Source organism: Scomber japonicus, chromosome 2, assembly GCF_027409825.1.
Source record: "Scomber japonicus isolate fScoJap1 chromosome 2, fScoJap1.pri, whole genome shotgun sequence".
NCBI classification, from domain to species: Eukaryota; Metazoa; Chordata; class Actinopteri; order Scombriformes; family Scombridae; genus Scomber; species Scomber japonicus.
In genome coordinates this window covers 4,673,845-4,692,404 of record NC_070579.1, presented here as the reverse complement: position 1 = coordinate 4,692,404, position 18,560 = coordinate 4,673,845, and positions in this window count along the sequence as shown.

Here is an 18,560-nt window from a genome sequence, read left to right as displayed (position 1 = left end):
GTTTTGGCGTCTAGGACCATATTACTACTGCTGCTGGTATTACTGCAGCCAAAAAGCTCTGTGAGCTTTTTACATTTAGATGCATCAGTCTGGAGAGACTTTCTTTTCTTTTAACTTCTCCCATCCACCTTTCTGCTGACGTTTTCTGTTTGCCATTATCACAGCAACCAATCATTTATTCTTCTTTGTTAGTTGTTTTGTTTTCTACACTTGGCAAACAAATTATCGTATTAGCGCCCCCTGCTGATAGATGTTGCTGTTGACGTCAGGAACAGCGTTTTCCCGGTCGTTGTATTTGCCACCACTGGCCACAGGAGGGCGCTCAGTTACAATAAATAAAAGGAGCCTTGCATAGATAAACACAACATATTAAGTTGTTTCACAAGAAAATAATGAGATTTATGGGTAATAGTTATGTTCTTAAGTTAAACATGGATATACTGTGGTGTTATTGAATTATTGTTCACTGTGATTTTATTGCATGCGAGTGTCAGCCACTTGGCGGCGCTGTTCAGACTGCAGGGAGTAATGTGGAGTAGAGGAGAGACAGGCGAAGAAGAGACGAAAAACGTAATGGCTGCATGTTAAATTGTGTGGAGACAGCATTTAAAGTTATTAACAAAATCCAGAACGTTGTTGGACTCATTTATTCCCTCACACACACCCATGTTGCTTTTTTGACGAAATATATTAATCTATAGGCCTAACCCTGTTACACACAAACACACACACACAGGTTAGATAGGGAGATGTATTCAGATGGTGCTTCACTGATTCTGTGTTTCCTCCATGCTGGACCTTGATGATTTCTAGGTAAACAACAGCCAAAGCAGCATTGGGACCTGGATCATGAACTAAAATTAAAAAATCTACCTTTGGGCTTGATTCTGATCCTAATGATACAAAAGTTATCTCAAGACACTTCACACATACAGCAGGTCAACACCCCACTCTTTAAGTTTAATTTAAGGAGACCTAACATTCCCACATGAGCAAACACATAAAACTGACTCCACGCACAGCCAACCCTTCGTTTGTCAAGTGAACAGAAACAGAAAAAGTCGTACAAGCTATAGCACATTTTTTTCAAAGGGCAAAAAAAGTTGTTTTGTGTGTTTTATACTGATAATTTGTTTTGGAAAGTGATTTTATTTGTTTTAGGTTTGCTGTAACGGGGAAAGGTTTACACAACTTGTGTCTCCTCTGTATGTAATTTAATTTTATTGCATTTTTACTGTGTATAAAAATGGTCGTCCTCTGTGCCAGTTTTGTACTTTATGAACGAGGCAAAAGAAAGTTGCCTTGACTTTTTCTGTGGTTTAATTATCCAGAAACTAAGTTTACCTGTAAATTAAGAGAACCACAAGAAACTTGATTCTGTAAAGAATCCTCTCTAGTCATTGCCTGAAGGTGTATATGAAAACTATATAAATATATATATAAATATCTTTATATATATATGAATATATAAAAGCGGTGCTTTATTTGACTGTGGTTAAAATAAAGCCCCCATGTTGGACCAGTTGGAGCTTTTATTTTCTTTACTGAAGTACATTCCATAATCTATTGTTTATTTTCGCTTCTTCTGCTGTGTCATGATTTTCTTCTGATTTTATTTTAATAGAGAATAAATTAATAAAACAGTTTTAATATGAAGAATTATGAACTGAAATCCATCTGGAGCTGTGAGGGTTTTTTTTCTCTCCCTCTGTTCAGTCCGTCCGCAGGCTGCAGAGTAACGTTCCTGCTGTGAAGTCCTACGGGAAGCCACAAGGATTAAAAATGCTGGTGAGTGTGTGAGAGCAGGGTCAGTTCAGCTCGTCATGTTTAGACAACATGAAAGTCTGGACAAAGTTTTTAAATCTGAATTTATATTAAATATAACAGATAATGAAAGACAGTGTAGTAAAACATAGTTGTGATAATATAAAACTGCTGCTGACAAACACTGCACATAAACTTAATAACATATCAGTTTAGTGTTATAAACCATTTATTAAATGTTTGTATACTTCTTACAAATACTGAAACTCCCCTTACTTAAAGTGTTACTCAAAACTACTAAATTATTACTTTAAACTTATTGTAAGCATAAAGTCAGAAATACAAGATGTTTGGAAAATACACTAAATGATTAGCATATATATAATTCTATCACATTACAAGCACTGGTAATTAAATATAAAGCACAACATGAAAACAGATGCAGGAAAATCTAGCAATGCATTTAAAGTATTTTATTATTTTATTAGTTTTAATGGTCATTATCAAAACTTTGTCAGGTCCGATACCATAACTCTGCCGATACTGATATCAATCCAACACTGCCAATCTCGCCATAGAAAAACTCTTGACTGTGAAACATAATTTCCACTAAAGGAAAAAATGAAGCCGACAACACGAGAAAGCTTAATAATATTATGCTTCATTTCATTTTAACTATCAAAATAATATAAAAAGTTACCAGCAATGAAAGATGATAAAAAAATAATGTGTATTTTCATTTCCCAATGTAGAATGACAGACTGCCTGATTATAAATGTGAATGTATTATTACAAGGTGGCAGCAGCACTTCCATTTTCCAGTTCCTAAACTAAACAGTCTCTGAAGTCACTTCTCAGACAAAAAAAAACATAAAACAAACTTTTGCCAGTTCACCAGCAAACATAAAATAGTCATGTTTGAACCTCCACAGTATGTGAAGTCAGAATAACTGTATCTCTCGTTTCGGCGGTTAACCAGCGTTACCATGGTAACAAGTCGGTCAGCAGCAGTAGACTCAGCCGATGTTACTATGGTAACAAGTCGGTGGCAGCAGTAGTAGGAGACTAACGGCCAGGTCTGTAACTCTTTCACGTCCAGTTTAATCCTTCCGGTTAACGTCCGTCGCTTACAGAGAATTGAGTTGAACGAGGGACTAAAAGCTCCTCTAACTTTCTCTCTAACTATTGTCTCTGTCTCTGACTATTTCACCGGCATCTCACATCATCTGACTCCGGTGGCTGTTTGGAGGAATGCGCCATGAGACGGTGTGTAACGTCGGTGATAAATTGGTTTTGATGCCACCTTGTGGTTTAAATGGTAAACTGCTGTTGTTACGGTGCTTTATGGTTGAACCTCTGTCAATCTAGCCAATTTAAAACATGTGGTGTAGTTTCCTAAACTCTCTGCCTCATTTTAGAGTCCCCCAAATATATTACAATGGCGACGAGGATTTAAAAAGTTTCAACTGCGTGAAAGGACTGTGTGAGACTGTCCACTGGTCGTACGTGCAAGAAAAAAGGTAAAAGTTTTGGGTTTTTTTGTCGAGGAACGCTTTACATGCTACCAGCTAGCATCGGACAAGCTAACATGGCCATGCAGGTAGGTCATGTTGACGAATACAATGATTCAAAGGAGGATTTTGTGTCTTATTTGGAGAGTCTGAAACAGTGGATGTTGGCAAATGTTGAATATGACAAAAAAAAGGCTTGTGTTTTTTTCTGTGATTGGGGCAGACACTTAGAAGAGACACACCCACTACCAAATACTGAAGATGTGTTTGCTACTTTAGCAAGGGGAACATCACTCAGCAAACTTGACCTTTCTCATGCCTACCAGCAGCTGTAGTTAGATGAAGAGTCAGAGAAATATTTGACCATAAACACAAGGGACTCTACAAGTACCAGCGTCTCCGCTACGGGGTTTCAAGTGCTCCTGCAATCTTTCAGTCTGTTATGGACCAGATACTCCAAGGGTTGGATCATGTGACATGTTTCTGGATGATGTCCTCGTCACTGCATCCTCTGAGGAGTAGCCTGTAAGACAGCTGGATGAAGAGTTCACACGTCTGGAGAAACATGGTGTCAGAGTAAAACTCTCCAAATGCAAATTCCTGCAAAACAGTGTGGAGTATTTGGGACATCGCATTTACAAGGATGGTCTGTAGACCATAATGGGGGAAAAGTGACAGCCATAACAAATGCACTCGGGTCAATAAATGTTACAGAGCTGAAATCTTTTCTAGGTCCTGAACTACTACAGCCGCTTCCTGCAAAACCCATCAACTGTTCTCCAGCTTCTGCATAACCTGCTGAGGAAAGATGCTAAATGGGTTTGGACTGATGACTGCGTCAAGGCATTTAAGGATTGGCATGCAGCAGCGTTCTCTCTGAGATCTTTGACAGGCTTGTCTTAAAAAAAGCACGGTTAATCTTGTCTAGCACTGATCATCCACTTTTGGAGGAATTCATTCCCCTTCCATCTGGACAGAGATTTAAACCTCGAGCACGAACAAACAGGTTCAAATTTTCTTTTGTCCCACGTGCTATCAATACAGTTAACCTGTACAACCCCTAAACAACATTTCTTATTTTTATTCGGATTGAGATTGTTCTTATCAAGTTTGGTTGTGCTCTATGATGAGATGATGTTTGTTTTGTCACTGTTTATTTATCTATTTATGGTTGTTGTGTTAGTTGTTTTTTGTTACTGTCACTGCAAACCAAATTTCCCCTCGAGGGAAAATAAAGCTCTGAACTGAACTGAACTAAACTGATCTGAAGGATGCTAAGCAATTATTGCGTTAGTGTTTGTACACTGTAAGACAGGTTTGCCACTAAAGATTGCTTGTGATTCCTCACCCTATGGGGTAGGCGCTGTTATTTCCCACATCATGAAAAATGGTGAGGAATGACCTGTGGTTTTTTGCATCCAGGACATTAACTGATGCTGAAAGGATGTAGATTGAAAAAGAGGCACTTGTCATCATCTTTGGAGTTAAAAAATTCCACAAATATTTGTATGGCAGGAAATTCACAGATCGTAACCCTCTGTTGGCCATACTGGGGCCAAAATCATCAGTTCCAACTTTGGCAGCATTACAGATGCAACGCTGGGCTCTCATCTTTATGGCATAAAACTATGACATAGCTTTGTCACGCCTTCCTCAAACCTCTATGGTAGGGGTGTGGAATCTAGCTGATGTATGGAAGCCTAATGACGCCAAAAGTAAAATGAGTCACACTACCAAATTATAACACAATTTATATGATTTTCTACTTGTGTATTTATGTGATACATGATTTGTGCAATTTACTTTTATTTGTTTTTTTATTAGCAATATGTTATAATTTGATAATTGGATTCTTTATTTAATTTATATATTAGAATTGTTTCTATTTTTTATAATTTACTTTTTAGTATTTGTGATTGTATCTAACTTTTGTATTTATAGTTGTTATTTCCATATAACATATCTATATGGGGAAACCTTTTACAGTGCTGCATACTGCATATGATAATTATATATTTAGAAAGTAGAACTAAAGTGATACATTACAAGATGATTAGTTGAAACATTTCAATTCAATTTCCATTTTGTGAATCTCATCTCGATCTCATGAGCTGAGTGTATTGTCACACCCCTACATTTCCTGCAGTTGCTAAGTTAGCATGTGAGCTTTTTGACCAGCTCAGCGACCTCAGCCCCAGAGATAGGAGAGCCCAAACCCAAGTCCCCAGGCCCTGCTTCCTTACTGGAAGGCGTGTCGGTGGGATTGAGGATGTCTTCGAAGTATTTCTTCCACCGATCCACAATGTCCTGAGTCAAGGTCAGCAGCGCACCATCCCCACCATACACAGTGTTAACGATGCACTGCTTCCCCCTCCTGAGACGCCGGATGGTGGTCCAGAACCTCTTCGAAGCCGTCCAGAAGTCGTTCTCCATGGCCTCACTGAACTCCATGTCCGGGTTTTGCCTCAGCGACCGCCGCAGCTGCACCCAGTGGTGATCGGTTGACAGTTCCGCCCCTCTCTTCGTGCGAGTGTCCAAGACATGAGGCTGCAAGTCCGATGACAAGACTACAAAGTCAATCATCGAACTGTGGCCTATGGTGCCCTGGTGCCAAGTGCACATATGGACACCCTTATGCTTGAACATGGTGTTCGTTATGGACAATCTCTGACGAGCATAGAAGTCCAATAACAGTACACCATTCGGGTTCAGATCGGGGGGGCCGTTCCTCCCAATCACACTGTCGCTGCCAACGTGAGCGTGCTGGAAAGTACTCCAGCACAATCATGAGGGAGTACTTTCCAGCACCCCCTCCACAGAGTCCAAGAAGGGTGGATACTCTAAGCTGCTGTTAGGACCATAGACACAAACAACAGTCAGGATCCGTCCCCCCACCCGAAGGCGGAGGGAGGCTACCCTCTCGTCTACCGGGGTAAACTCCAATATACAGCCACCAAGCCAGGGGGCAAGTATTGCCACTCCTGCCCAGTGCATGTCACCAGTGGCAACTCCAGAGTGGAAGAGAGTCCAACCCCAATCAAGAAGACCGGTTCCAGAGCCCTTGATATGCGTCGAGGTGAGGCTGACTATATCTAGCCAGAACTTCTCAACCAGCTCAGGCTCCATCCTCACTGCAATAGTATTTATCTTCTGTCAAAAACTATTTTTCCATCCTTAATTATGAGGACAGTTTCTTTATTTGATCATTTTACTTTTATTTTATTTGTAAATAATTTGTATGTGCATTCTACTGCAGGTTGTTTTTGTGATTACTTTGGTTTACAAAACTAAAAACTACTTGTAGCAGCGTAGAGGGCACTGCCCTTGATTACAGCCAGCTGGTGGCCGTTGGCCCAGCATTGTATAAATGTGGTCGTCTCTCGCCGCCTTGTTGTCTTGCGCTCCTGTCACGTCATTTCCGCACCGGCTGTTTTGTATCACAGGTAATTGCCACCTGCAGCTGCTTAAAAAAACAAAAACAAAAAACAAAGTTTGTGGATCTGTTATCGGATCCGTGCTCATACTGTGTGTCACTGCTGCAGCGGTACACTTGTACACAGTGCTCTTCAACATGTGCTGCAGGTCACAACCCTTGACAAGCAATCATAGTCATCACAAATGAAAGTACATTTGAATGAAATCTTTTAATAGTCAGTATGAACAGGAGGAATGATTACAGTGAGGAAAACCACTTTCACTGTCCATATGGACACCTTATTGCTAGTTGAAGACACTTAAGAAAAACAAACTAGTTTTTCATCCTCTGAGGTATTTAAAGTAGCTGTATGTAACAAATATATTCCAAGTAATCATAAAATGGCCCTAAATGTCACCAGACAATAAGGAATCATGTTAATTTCAAACACTGATATCACTGACAGTAGTAGTCCAGCCAGAATATTCACATTTGAAAAGCTCAGTTGCAGCCCTCAAGTAATGTTTATGTTGTCATTCTGTGTTTTGGCCTGATGCGCCACCCACCACCTAGCTACCAATCACCAAGTCAGTAGCATTTCAGCATCCAGGTTGCCAGTTGCCACTGAGCTGCAGCGAGGAACACTGCAGATAATGTCTGATGTTACAAAACCAACAAAAAACTCATGACTCTCAAATACATTGTGACAATTTGAGAAACAAAACAAGGGGATGTATAGCAGATGCCTTTGAAACAGGTTTGGATGTCTGACTGTGGGTCACTTCGCATTGTGTATGTTGCACTCGTCTCGCGCCCATGTAGGATCACGTCCAACAACTGGCAACCCGTGTGAAGTAGACTCTGGCAGGGAGGGGGCGAGGAGTAACAGCTCTCTCCAGTGTTTTGAATGTGGGCCACAGTACCATTTCTAAACGCTTGGTGTCAGAGTTACATACTTCAACTTTAAGTCTGAATCACTAACGGCAATCTGCTGGGGGTGCTACAAGAAAAGTTGTTTTTTTTAAGTATAAAAAAAGTTTAAAAAAACCTAACAAAACACACATTTCTAATCTTGTAAGACCTACAGATATATACAAATACACTTGTCTTTCCTTAAGTTTCATTAATTTATCATAAATAAAGGTTTTTAATTTAGGCACATTGAAGACTCCGTACAGTTTTGCTGAAAGCTGCTGTGTTGAGATTAAAGAGCAAATCTGTTTCTGTCATCACTGTTGCGTTTGTCGCTCTTTGTCCTGAAATGTTGTTTCACGATCAAGCGACCGCCCGTCAGGATCCTGAAATGTTGTTTCACGATCAAGCGACCGCCCGTCAGGATCCTGAAATGTTGTTTCACGATCAAGCGACCGCCCGTCAGGATCCTGAAATGTTGTTTCACGATCAAGCGACCGCCCGTCAGGATCCTGAAATGTTGTTTCACGATCAACCGACCGCCCGTCAGGATCCTGAAATGTTGTTTCACGATCAAGCGACCGTCCGTCAGGATCAAGCGACCATCTGTTGAAATCTATAGAGGTTTCTGAGATATTCAAGGCAGGGTTCCTGAAACATAACAGAGTCTCAATTAAAATTAGCTTCACATGCTGTGATGCACTTTGAAGAATTCATCAAGAGGACTTACCTGTAACCTTCATTAGATTCGTCCATGTTGACACACTCCTTGTCGGAGCCCTTCGTGGCCTTCCTCTTGAACCAGACACTAAACACATAATGACAGTAAATTGTGAGACTCAAAATATATGGAGGAGATATTTGCTTTTAATTTAAGCTTTTTCATTTCCAATTTTCAGTTTCATATTTGAGGTTTCCCTTTTCTGATTTCCATTGCCATTTTCAAGTTCATCTTTAAAATTGTAGCGTTCTGTTTGAGATTTTGCATTTCGGCATACAGTTTTGTCAATGTTACTTTATAGTTTAAAATAATTTTAATATAAAATATCATTTTTGCCTTTTTAAATGAGATTTTTCAACTTCCCTTTTTTAAGTACAATTATAACCTGATTATTCATAGTAGTGTAGTAAACAATCTTTTTGATTTTATAGGTTAATTTTTTATTTGGGCTTTTAATTTTAGTTATGACCAAAAACATCCTCCATAAAACTTTAATGACAAAAGTGATCAAAAATTATTTTACCCCCAGCTTCTTTTTAAGGATTTGCCATCTGAAAACTAAATATCATGCATTTTGACAGTTATGTGATTTATCTAATATTTCTATGACATTTTTAAAACTAAAGGCTCGTTTGATGATTTACAACAACAAAAAATTTACCACAAAAAATTACTCACAATTAAAATAATTTATTTGTCCTTAATGATCTTCCATAATCCCTTCACATACTTGTAGAATATAAAATAACCAAAAAAAAAAACACTTTGACCCCAACTGTTGCTGTTTATAGTCGCTCATCTCACCTGACTGACACGTAAATCAATACCACAAGAACAACCGGCATGATGACGCTCAGAGAGATGATCAGAGCCAGGTTCTCGGAGTCAGGGTCTTTGGGCCTTTCCTCGACAGCAAACTGAACATCCTCTCCAAACACTTTGGTGAGCTCCGTCGTCACTGCAGCTGATTCACTCTGCAGCTTCCTGTTGGATCAAACACAGTGATCAGACTCTGTTAAATCAAGTGGTCTGAGACCCCCTGACAGTCTGCATGGTGCACACTTCTGAGGGTCACAGTCAGTCATTTATCAGAAACTCACAGACAGTTTGAAGGAAAAAAGACAATGAACAATGCTGTAAAAGGAGCTTTTTCTATCATTTACAGATTCTAAATCAGACTGACAAAGACTGACAACAACTTTGATCATCAATTCAACATTTTAATCATTTATTAGGGACATTCTCAGCAGTCAACAGTAATGTGGAGACATCAACCAGAATGAGACCATGTTCAGCAACTCTTACTTCACGACTTTCTCATAGGAAACAACCTCCGCTTTATCCACAGCGATGAAGTTGACCAGACTCTTTGCAGCCTCTCTCAGTGTTCTGGACTTGAGTGATCCTCTGGTAGAGTTGGACACCTCGATGATGTCCACAGTCCAGCCCAGAGCTTTCCCTAAAGACCTGAGAGAGAAAGAGAGAAAAACTGGATTAAAACAGCAAACAGGAGAAAGAATTAATCTCAGTCATCAGATGAACTCGTACTTCTCCATTTCTGGAATATTTCTCTCCACAACGTTGGCAGGTTGGTTGAGGGAGATGGTCACCACATCGTTTCCACTTGTACTTCCAAGAACCTCCACCTGGGGGCAGAGGAGCACCATGTTTGGTACATTAATTTATTTAATTTCACTCATGTTGCTAAATATTTCTTTATTAAACCAAACAAATGAACCTATGAACATCCAAATGGCAGAAAGTGTAATATTAGATAGAATTTACAGTAAAATTACAGTAGTAAGATTTCACATACTGACCAGATTCATTAGTCAATGAATCGATTATGTGAATATTTTATGGTTTCTTTCATCCTCTGTAACAGTAAACATGAATATCTTTGTGTTGTGGACATTTTAAATTGCATCTTGGGCTTCTGGGAAACAATGACTTTTTCTGGAGAAGAGCACATGCTGATCTAGACCCGAGTATTAAATGCTGCAACTATCGATTATTTTCATAATTGATTATTTTCTTGACTAATCAATAACTCAATAATCAATTGGTCTATAAAGTGTCAGAAAACAGTGATCATAAAACACTAACTTCATTATTTTCTGTTACATCAATTTGAATAACTGGAAACGTTTTTTTTCCCCTTAAAATATGACCAAATGAGGGCTGGAAAGGAATTGCTCACAGCAGACAGACAAGTTAGCATGCCATTGAGCTGCTAACTTTTATAACAAAGGGACAATCAGTGGCCTCCTCAGTAACCTGGACCTCTGATCATCAATCAGCCTCAGAGCCAAACTCTTCTCGGTCTGACTCAACCACTGATTCACCAGCTAAGAAGCAGGACTACACAAAGCTTTCCTCTCCTTCCATAGACTCAGTAATGTACTGGGCATAGCTTAGAACAGCACATAGCTAAAGCACAAGACTGTTTAAGTTAGATCAGTGTCAATGTACAAGTGTTGATTTGATCTAAGATTGTTCATTTAGTGTTATTACTATAACGTCTGTTCATAGTTAGCTATTGTACAGCCACACTGCTAAGTTGATGTTGGCATGCTTCACAGATGTTACATCCAGTAACTAGGCCTTACATGCAACTAACATCTTCTTAACCTGTCACCTTTACACCAGATCAACTGGAAACTGAACTTTCTTTCTAATATGTGTGAAGTTTAAAGGACTTTTTTGGTTATTTTGGTTATTTTACGTGTGACATATGAAAAGAAAACAAGCTTATTTTGACTTGATTGGATTTTGTCTGTTGGCTGATGACCGTTGTATTAAAGTTCTCCATCGCTCCTCCACACTCACCTCCACCTTTGCTGTAGCATTAAGTCCTTTGGGGTCTGTGACCTTCACCTCCACCGTAGCTGCCTGTCCGCTCAGGTTCGCCACTGACACCACGAACACCAGACCAGAGGACACATCCACATCAAAATAAGGACTGCCTGAAACCAAACTGTACTCCAGCTGATCTTCATCTCCAACATCAGGGTCTGACGCCTGGAGGAGCAGAGAGGAGGATGGGACGAAGGTTACAACAAAATGACATGAAACTATTTAGAAAATCTGCTGCTTGACAAAATTATTGAAATGTTTAGTTTCACCATCCAAAACAACTTCAATCCAATAATCTGCCAACAGCAGCTGAAGTTCAACCTTCTGTATTAATACTCTGTTTCTGTTTCTATGTTCTAACTTTGTTCGTTTATGGAAAAAAATAAAGTTTGTGTTACATGTTTGATGCAGAGTCCTGCACTGGTCCTGTTTTGTAAACCTGCCCCTGCCCATAACCCCTGTGTTTAAAACTGCACCAGACCCGTTATCCAACAGCATCAATAATTAAATTCCGTATCTGACCTGACCCGCTTTAAATAGAACTGAAACCCGACCAACACCCTACTTAAAATCAGCCTACTTTGCATACCATTAAAAGTCTTCACTTGCTTTTCTTTTTCTCAGCTCCTCAGGATCCATTTCAACAACTGCATGTAAGCTGATATTATTATTATTATAAATGAAAGCAGGTAGTTCTGGGAGGATGCATGCACGAATAAACTACATGATTTAAAAAGGCTTTTTTATCACCTTGAATTGTGGACATATTGTTGCGGATGTGTCACTAAAATTATATTTTTACATTTGCAAAAATTACGTTATTTTAAAAATACCTTAAGAGTTGCACTTTAGACCTGCAGTCCGCATGTGTCAGACCCGTACCCGCAAATTACACAGTAGAGTATTTTTCACCTGTTTGATCAAAATTTGCAGGTCACCTGTGGGGTACCTGAACCTGTGCAGGATAGTTGTTGTTTTGTTGTAACATTTACAGAGAAAAAGGCTCTATTTGCTTTATAGCTGTATTTCCTGCTTGTCTGCTGTCACCTCTGTCCTATGAGACTTTCTTTATAGCAAGTTAGCAACATTGTTCTGTATATACAGTACCAGTCAAAAGTTTGGACACAGTTTTTCTTGGATGTGAATGGGAAAGTGTGTCCAAACTTTTGACTAGTACTGTATATCTCTTTAGATAAAAATGTCCATTGAATAAAACCGTAAATTCCATAAAAATTACACTAGATAAACCATCAGTTAAACTTAAAGTCCACCAATTTAGCATGTGTACATTCTACCAGTATTGAATATTTAATACATGGCTTATTACACACCATTATGTAGTTGAAAGCAGATAAGTGTTTATTAATGTGTGTACACTCACAGTGTGAACAGTCTGCTATGTGAGACTCGGTTCAAAGTACACAACTCCTGATAATTACTTACTAGTATTGCACTTCATAGTCAGAGATACTGTGAATGTAGCCTTTGTCCTTATCTCACTCACTGTGGGTTTATGGCTGTCAGGTGTTTTTTTTCTGACAAACGGTACCACACTGGAGCTGGGTGTGTTTACCTTGACTTGAATGACGGGGGTTTTATACGGGTCGTTGCTGAAGACAGAGGCTTTGTTAACCTCAGGGGGAAACTGTGGCGCCTCGTTCACATCCTCCACCTGAACTCTGACCTGAGAGACAGAAAGAAAAAGTAGGTGAAGACACAGAGGAGAAGATCTGGATCAGTTCAGGATGCAGAGTAACAAACTTACTGTATGTTCACACTCCTGTTTTATTCATTTATTCTTTAACAGGTTAACAGAAATTTGGGAGCCACTTCCTAATAAGCTGCTCTTTGTAAAGGGTTCATAGGCATTAATTAATACTTTAAAAAAGATGAATAAACCCTTCACATTATTATTAAAGCATTAGAAAGGCCTTAGTGTCTTCAGGTCAAGACTGCATTAGTACCCACAGTACCAAACTACTTCTGAGTAGACTTCCTCAGAGATGTGAAGGGGATCTGGGATATCTGGGAACTGTGGAGCTTTATCATTGACATCCAGGATGGTGATACTAACCTGAGCTGTGGCTGTCAGACGGTCTGACATCTGATCCACCGCCAGAACCTTGATACAGACACAAATATATGAACTCAGTAATTTTAATTGCTTCACATGTCTCTGAGATGTTATTGTGTACAGTTATGTTTGTTCCATAAAATAAAAAAATAGATCTTTCACATTTTAAGCTGTTGTCCAAACCTGTTTTTAAAGGGTTATTTTTGAAGCACAAAATACAATTCAGAAATATATTTTGATTAAAAATGCTTTAAATTGTTTTTGGCATGACAAATATTTCACTTTCTGCATTGGCACTGAAGGTTCTCACCAATATTTAATTTGCCAGCTTTCTCAAAACCTGCTGTATCAGAGTCACTTGAGTTTCTGTTGGAGACTGACACCATGAACACACTGAAGAGAAGCGAAAAGCAGCCTGTGGCGAGTTGCCATGTAAGCTTGCGGCCGCACTTCGTCGCCACTGAAGTCGTCTGACGTGTTTAAGTGTGTTTCAATAAATGCATTCCAGCCCGAAACACATTTAACAATGGAAGATAAACTTATTGTGACTGTTTCTGCACATCACATAGACTACTGTACAACAACATGTACGGTTATAGAGATGCAGAAAAAACTGTCTGCTCAGGGAGTTTTGAACTGAGATGTTATATCATGTGGGTCAATATTTGGATCATTCTTCTGCACGTTCAAACCCACCTCACACACAAGTGATGAAACAGGCTGTTTATTTCGGTGGCATCGTGATCACTCCTGGCCTGTGATTAACCCACAAACAGGATTCCCTTTCCATTGAAACAATAACGTTTTGTGGGATGACATATCTTTGGCGACCTATCTCACTTCAGAGAACGCCCCCCCCCCCCCCCCCCCCCCCTCACTGCAGAAATATTATATTTTTAAACTGTCAGTACCTTGATGTTGACAGAGATTGTGCTGCTGTTCATCTCCTCTCTGTCTATGGCAGTCACCACAGACACAACCCCACGGATGGAGTCAATGTTGAAGTTTGCACGATACTTTTCTGGATCCACTGGACAAACATGGAACATGGTGTATATATGTTAGCATTTTTACACATATTTAGAGTGGATTTCATTGTGAAATACTAATAATGACAATAAAACTGAACCTTGAACCTTTTGTTGTCTCAAAAGTTTGAGCTGAATTCAACACTTTTATCAACTGTCATTTACCTGAACTGATGCTGTAAATTAAAGTCGTGTTGATCCCAGTGTCTCCAGGCAGAGCCTTTATTGCCTCTGGCTGAATGGTGTGGAAAAACCCAACCTGAAATATATAATATACAAGGAGTTCATTTAAAACTTCTGTAGATCAAATTTAAAAGCAGCACTTCAAATTGAAAGAGACCTCAGAGTTCATTAAAAAAAAATATATATATATATATATATATATATATATATATATAATATATATACCCGATATTTTTCATACTAAGAATTGTCAACATGGCTTCCGGTTATGGCGGCAAGGTAGACGGACGTGCTCTACGAGTCTCTTGGCTAATTGACCAACATACACCCTTTTAAAGTCCTTATTAGCCACCAAATCGAGGCACGCAATCCAAAACTGCACCGGGAATGACAAAAAACAAAAATACGCCTAGGCCAAACACTAGAAGACATCCCATCGCTAAACTACCACCAACTGGATCCTCACCGACTAGCATTGCTGTTCAAACTAGCATGTCTTGCTAACAAAAGCGGTGAGATGGAAGCGGCGGCAGCCTCCTATGAAACCACCCGGCAAAGCACAAATACCCAAAATCAAGATGCTGTGCTAGTGTCCATCGAATCTCTCAAAGCAGTAATTCTAAGCGACACCAAGAAGTCATGGATGGTATTGAACTTATCAAGACGGATTTAGTTGATATCAAGGGGCGGCTTACCGCAGCTGAAAGCCGAATCAGTGACGCTGAGGATGCAACAGCGCAGCTCAAGTCCAGGGTCACGGTGCTGGAGACAAAAGTAAGATCGCTCACTGAGAAAAATGGCCTGCCAGAAAACACGGAGGGGAAGGATACCGAAGCTTTCTTGGAGAGGTGGCTCCCGGACGTCCTCGGAGCAGAGATCTTCCCTTCACCAGTGAGGATCGAGAGGGCTCATCGCATCCAGTCTGGTCCTCTAAAGTCTTCAAATCCAGATGCACTCCCCAGACCTCTGATAATGAAGTTTTTAAACTTCAAAGACAAAGTCCGAGTGATGAAAGCCGTGCAGGAAAAGGGCAAGATTTTGCATGGAAACAAGCAAGTGATGTTTTTTTTCTGACTTTTCTGCTGAAGTGCAACGCCAGAGAAAGGCTTATGACGCGGTGAAGCAACAGCTCCGGGAAGAGGGGATCCGGTACGGCCTGCAGTTCCCTGCTAAGCTCCGGATCACGCACAGTGGAAAAAACATGACTTTTGGCACCCCACAGGATGTGGACACGTTCCTCCAGAATAAAAACAAAGAGGGAAGCCCTGAGTAATATCTTCTGAAGGTGTAAACAGCCCGGGAATTTGCAGACATGATTGATCCAGGTGTGTTTCTCAGCAAGAGCTGCGCGTGATGTGTTCAAGGTCCCTGGTAAATCTGATTTCAGATTTTTATTTTGTTCGTTTATTTGGTTGATTATTCCCGAAAATTTGAGAGTATAGCCATCTGATGAGAATGGATTTTAGCAAAGAGGTGGACGGTGAAAAGCTGAAAGTCGTTGTCACTGTTTACTTGAAGTGCTAAGGCAACCCCATACAGTCCTATTCTGTGTTTGCGTTTATAATTGCTTGTTCATTCTACCTGTTAAGTTCACTCCCATTATATGGAAGTCTATTTTGCAAAGGGTAAAATAAAGTCTAAATTTAAAATGGTTATTTTAAGGGTTTCAGGATTATAACTCCTAAACATTGTGATAATTAGGTGTTGACAATTCATACTGTTCACTGTTAGTTATTTTTCACATTTAAAAGGGCCATTAAACAACTGAGACTGATGGTCAAGGATTAGTAGTAGTGGTAAGTTATTTCCACATATTATAGCTCCTCAGTGTAGGAGCATTAAGAGCCTAGGAAGTAGGTATATTACTTTGGTTTTGACTGTAGATTAGAAAGGCAGTCGGTAGTGGTTGATATAAAAGTTTCGTTTTTGCAGGTTCTAGAAATGTTAAGTGTCATTTTAATGTTTTTTTTATTTTTACTGTTGTAATCTTACCCTGTTTCCTTGCTTTTTCTATGACATTGATATAGCAAATGGTGATATATAGTACAATTTCAGGATTTTCCCCATTAACAGAATATCCTTTAAAGCGCTCCATGGCTCATAACCAGCTGTGTAAAATATCTTCATGGAATGTCAGAGGCTTAGGCAGTCTGGTGAAATTAATTAAGTTATGACAAGGCTAAAATATCTGGGATCTAAAATAGTATTTCTCCAAGAGACGCATTTGACTTCGAGTGAGGTAATCAGGTTAAGAAGAAGATGGCAGGGACAGGTATTTGTTGCCAATTACTCATCCCATGCCAAGGGTGTGGCCATATTAATCCACAAGTCCATCCCCTTGCAAATCAATATTTCTACTCTTGACCCTGGAGGGAGATTTATCATTCTTCAAGGTAGTTTGTTTGGTCAACCTCTCAACTTAGTTAATGTGTACGGCTCTAATAGGGACGATCCACAATTCTACAATGACATCTTTCTATCACTCTCATCATTAAGAGGTGAAATAATTATGGGTGGGGATTATAACTGTACACTGAACCCCAATATTGACCGAAATGGTAGTCTAGATCCCTCCCATAATCAATCTAGGAAAGTGATCCTCAACTTTATGGATGAGCTGGGCCTGTGCGATGTCTGGAGGGAGCGTAACCCAGATAAGAGAGAATTCTCCTGCTATTCAGAATTAGAAGAGGCTCTTGCGTGCATGAGGAATGGGAGGGCGGCGGGCCCTGATGCACTCCCCATCAACTTCTACAAAACCTTTAAAAACAAGCTGCTTCCTCCTCTTTTGGATATGTTTGAAGAAGCATTCAGAACCAACTCCTTGCCACCTTCTCTCTCCAGGGCCCTTATCACAAACATCCTGAAACCGGGCAGACCATCCTTTAAATGCGACTCCTACCGGCCAATATCACTCTTGAACTCAGATGCTAAACACATTGCTAAAGTCATTGCTCTAAGGCTAGAGCAATACCTACCAAATCTTGTACATGTGGACCAAAATGGGTTCGTCAGAGGTAGGCAGGCATTTCATAATCTGAGAAGAGTACTCAACATTTTACATAGTGAGGGAGGGAGCCCGGATGCGGCCATTCTATCCCTGGATACCGAGAAGGCCTTTGACAGGGTGGAGTGGCCGTATCTATTTGATTTACTTCCAAGATTTGGCCTAGGAGAAAACATAATTAAATGGATTAAACTATTATACAGCAACCCCTCCGCGGAGGTCTGACTAATACTACTGCTTCAAAACCCTTCAGCCTATCCAGGGGGACTCGCCAGGGGTGCCCGCTTTCCCCCCTCCTATTCGTCTTGTCTATTGAACCCCTAGCTTTAACAATTAGATCTCACACATTAATTACTGGAGTTACAATAGGGGAATATGAACACCGTATTAGGCTCTATGCAGACGATATTGTACTTTTCCTAAAAAACCTGGCGCAATCTTTACCAACACTCACTAAATTATTAGAGTCATTCGGGAGTTTCTCTGGCTACAAAGTCAATAACACAAAATCTAAGATATTGTTTCTCGGGAAGAATGCAAGAGACTACCTGCCAGAGGCAAATTCATTTCAAAATTCACCTTGCGGCTTTACTTATCTGGGTATAAAAATTACTCCCGACATAAAGGACCTTGTCCCGGAGAACTACAATTCGACTTTAACTTCTGTATCAGAGTCCTTGAAAAGATGGTCAGATCTCCCCATTTCTCTAATTGGTCGTGTTAACATTGTTAAAATGAATATCCTACCCAAATTTTTGTACCTTTTTCAATCCATCCCTCTACATCCCCCATTGAATTTATTTAAGAAATTAAAAGAGTTAACAACCAACTTCATTTGGAATAATAAGCGCCCAAGACTCAGACTTACACAACTTTACTTAACATATGAAAGGGGGGGGACTCCAAATTCCAAACTTCCTTTGGTACTATTGGGCAGCCCAGATTAGAGCAGCCATGTATTGGTTCATGGACAATGCCTCGGTGCCTTGGGTCACAATAGAACGGGCGACTACATCTCCACTACCCCTAAATCTCTATCTGTACGCTGATTCTCTGAAAAACTTACTAAAAACTACACACAACCCTTTT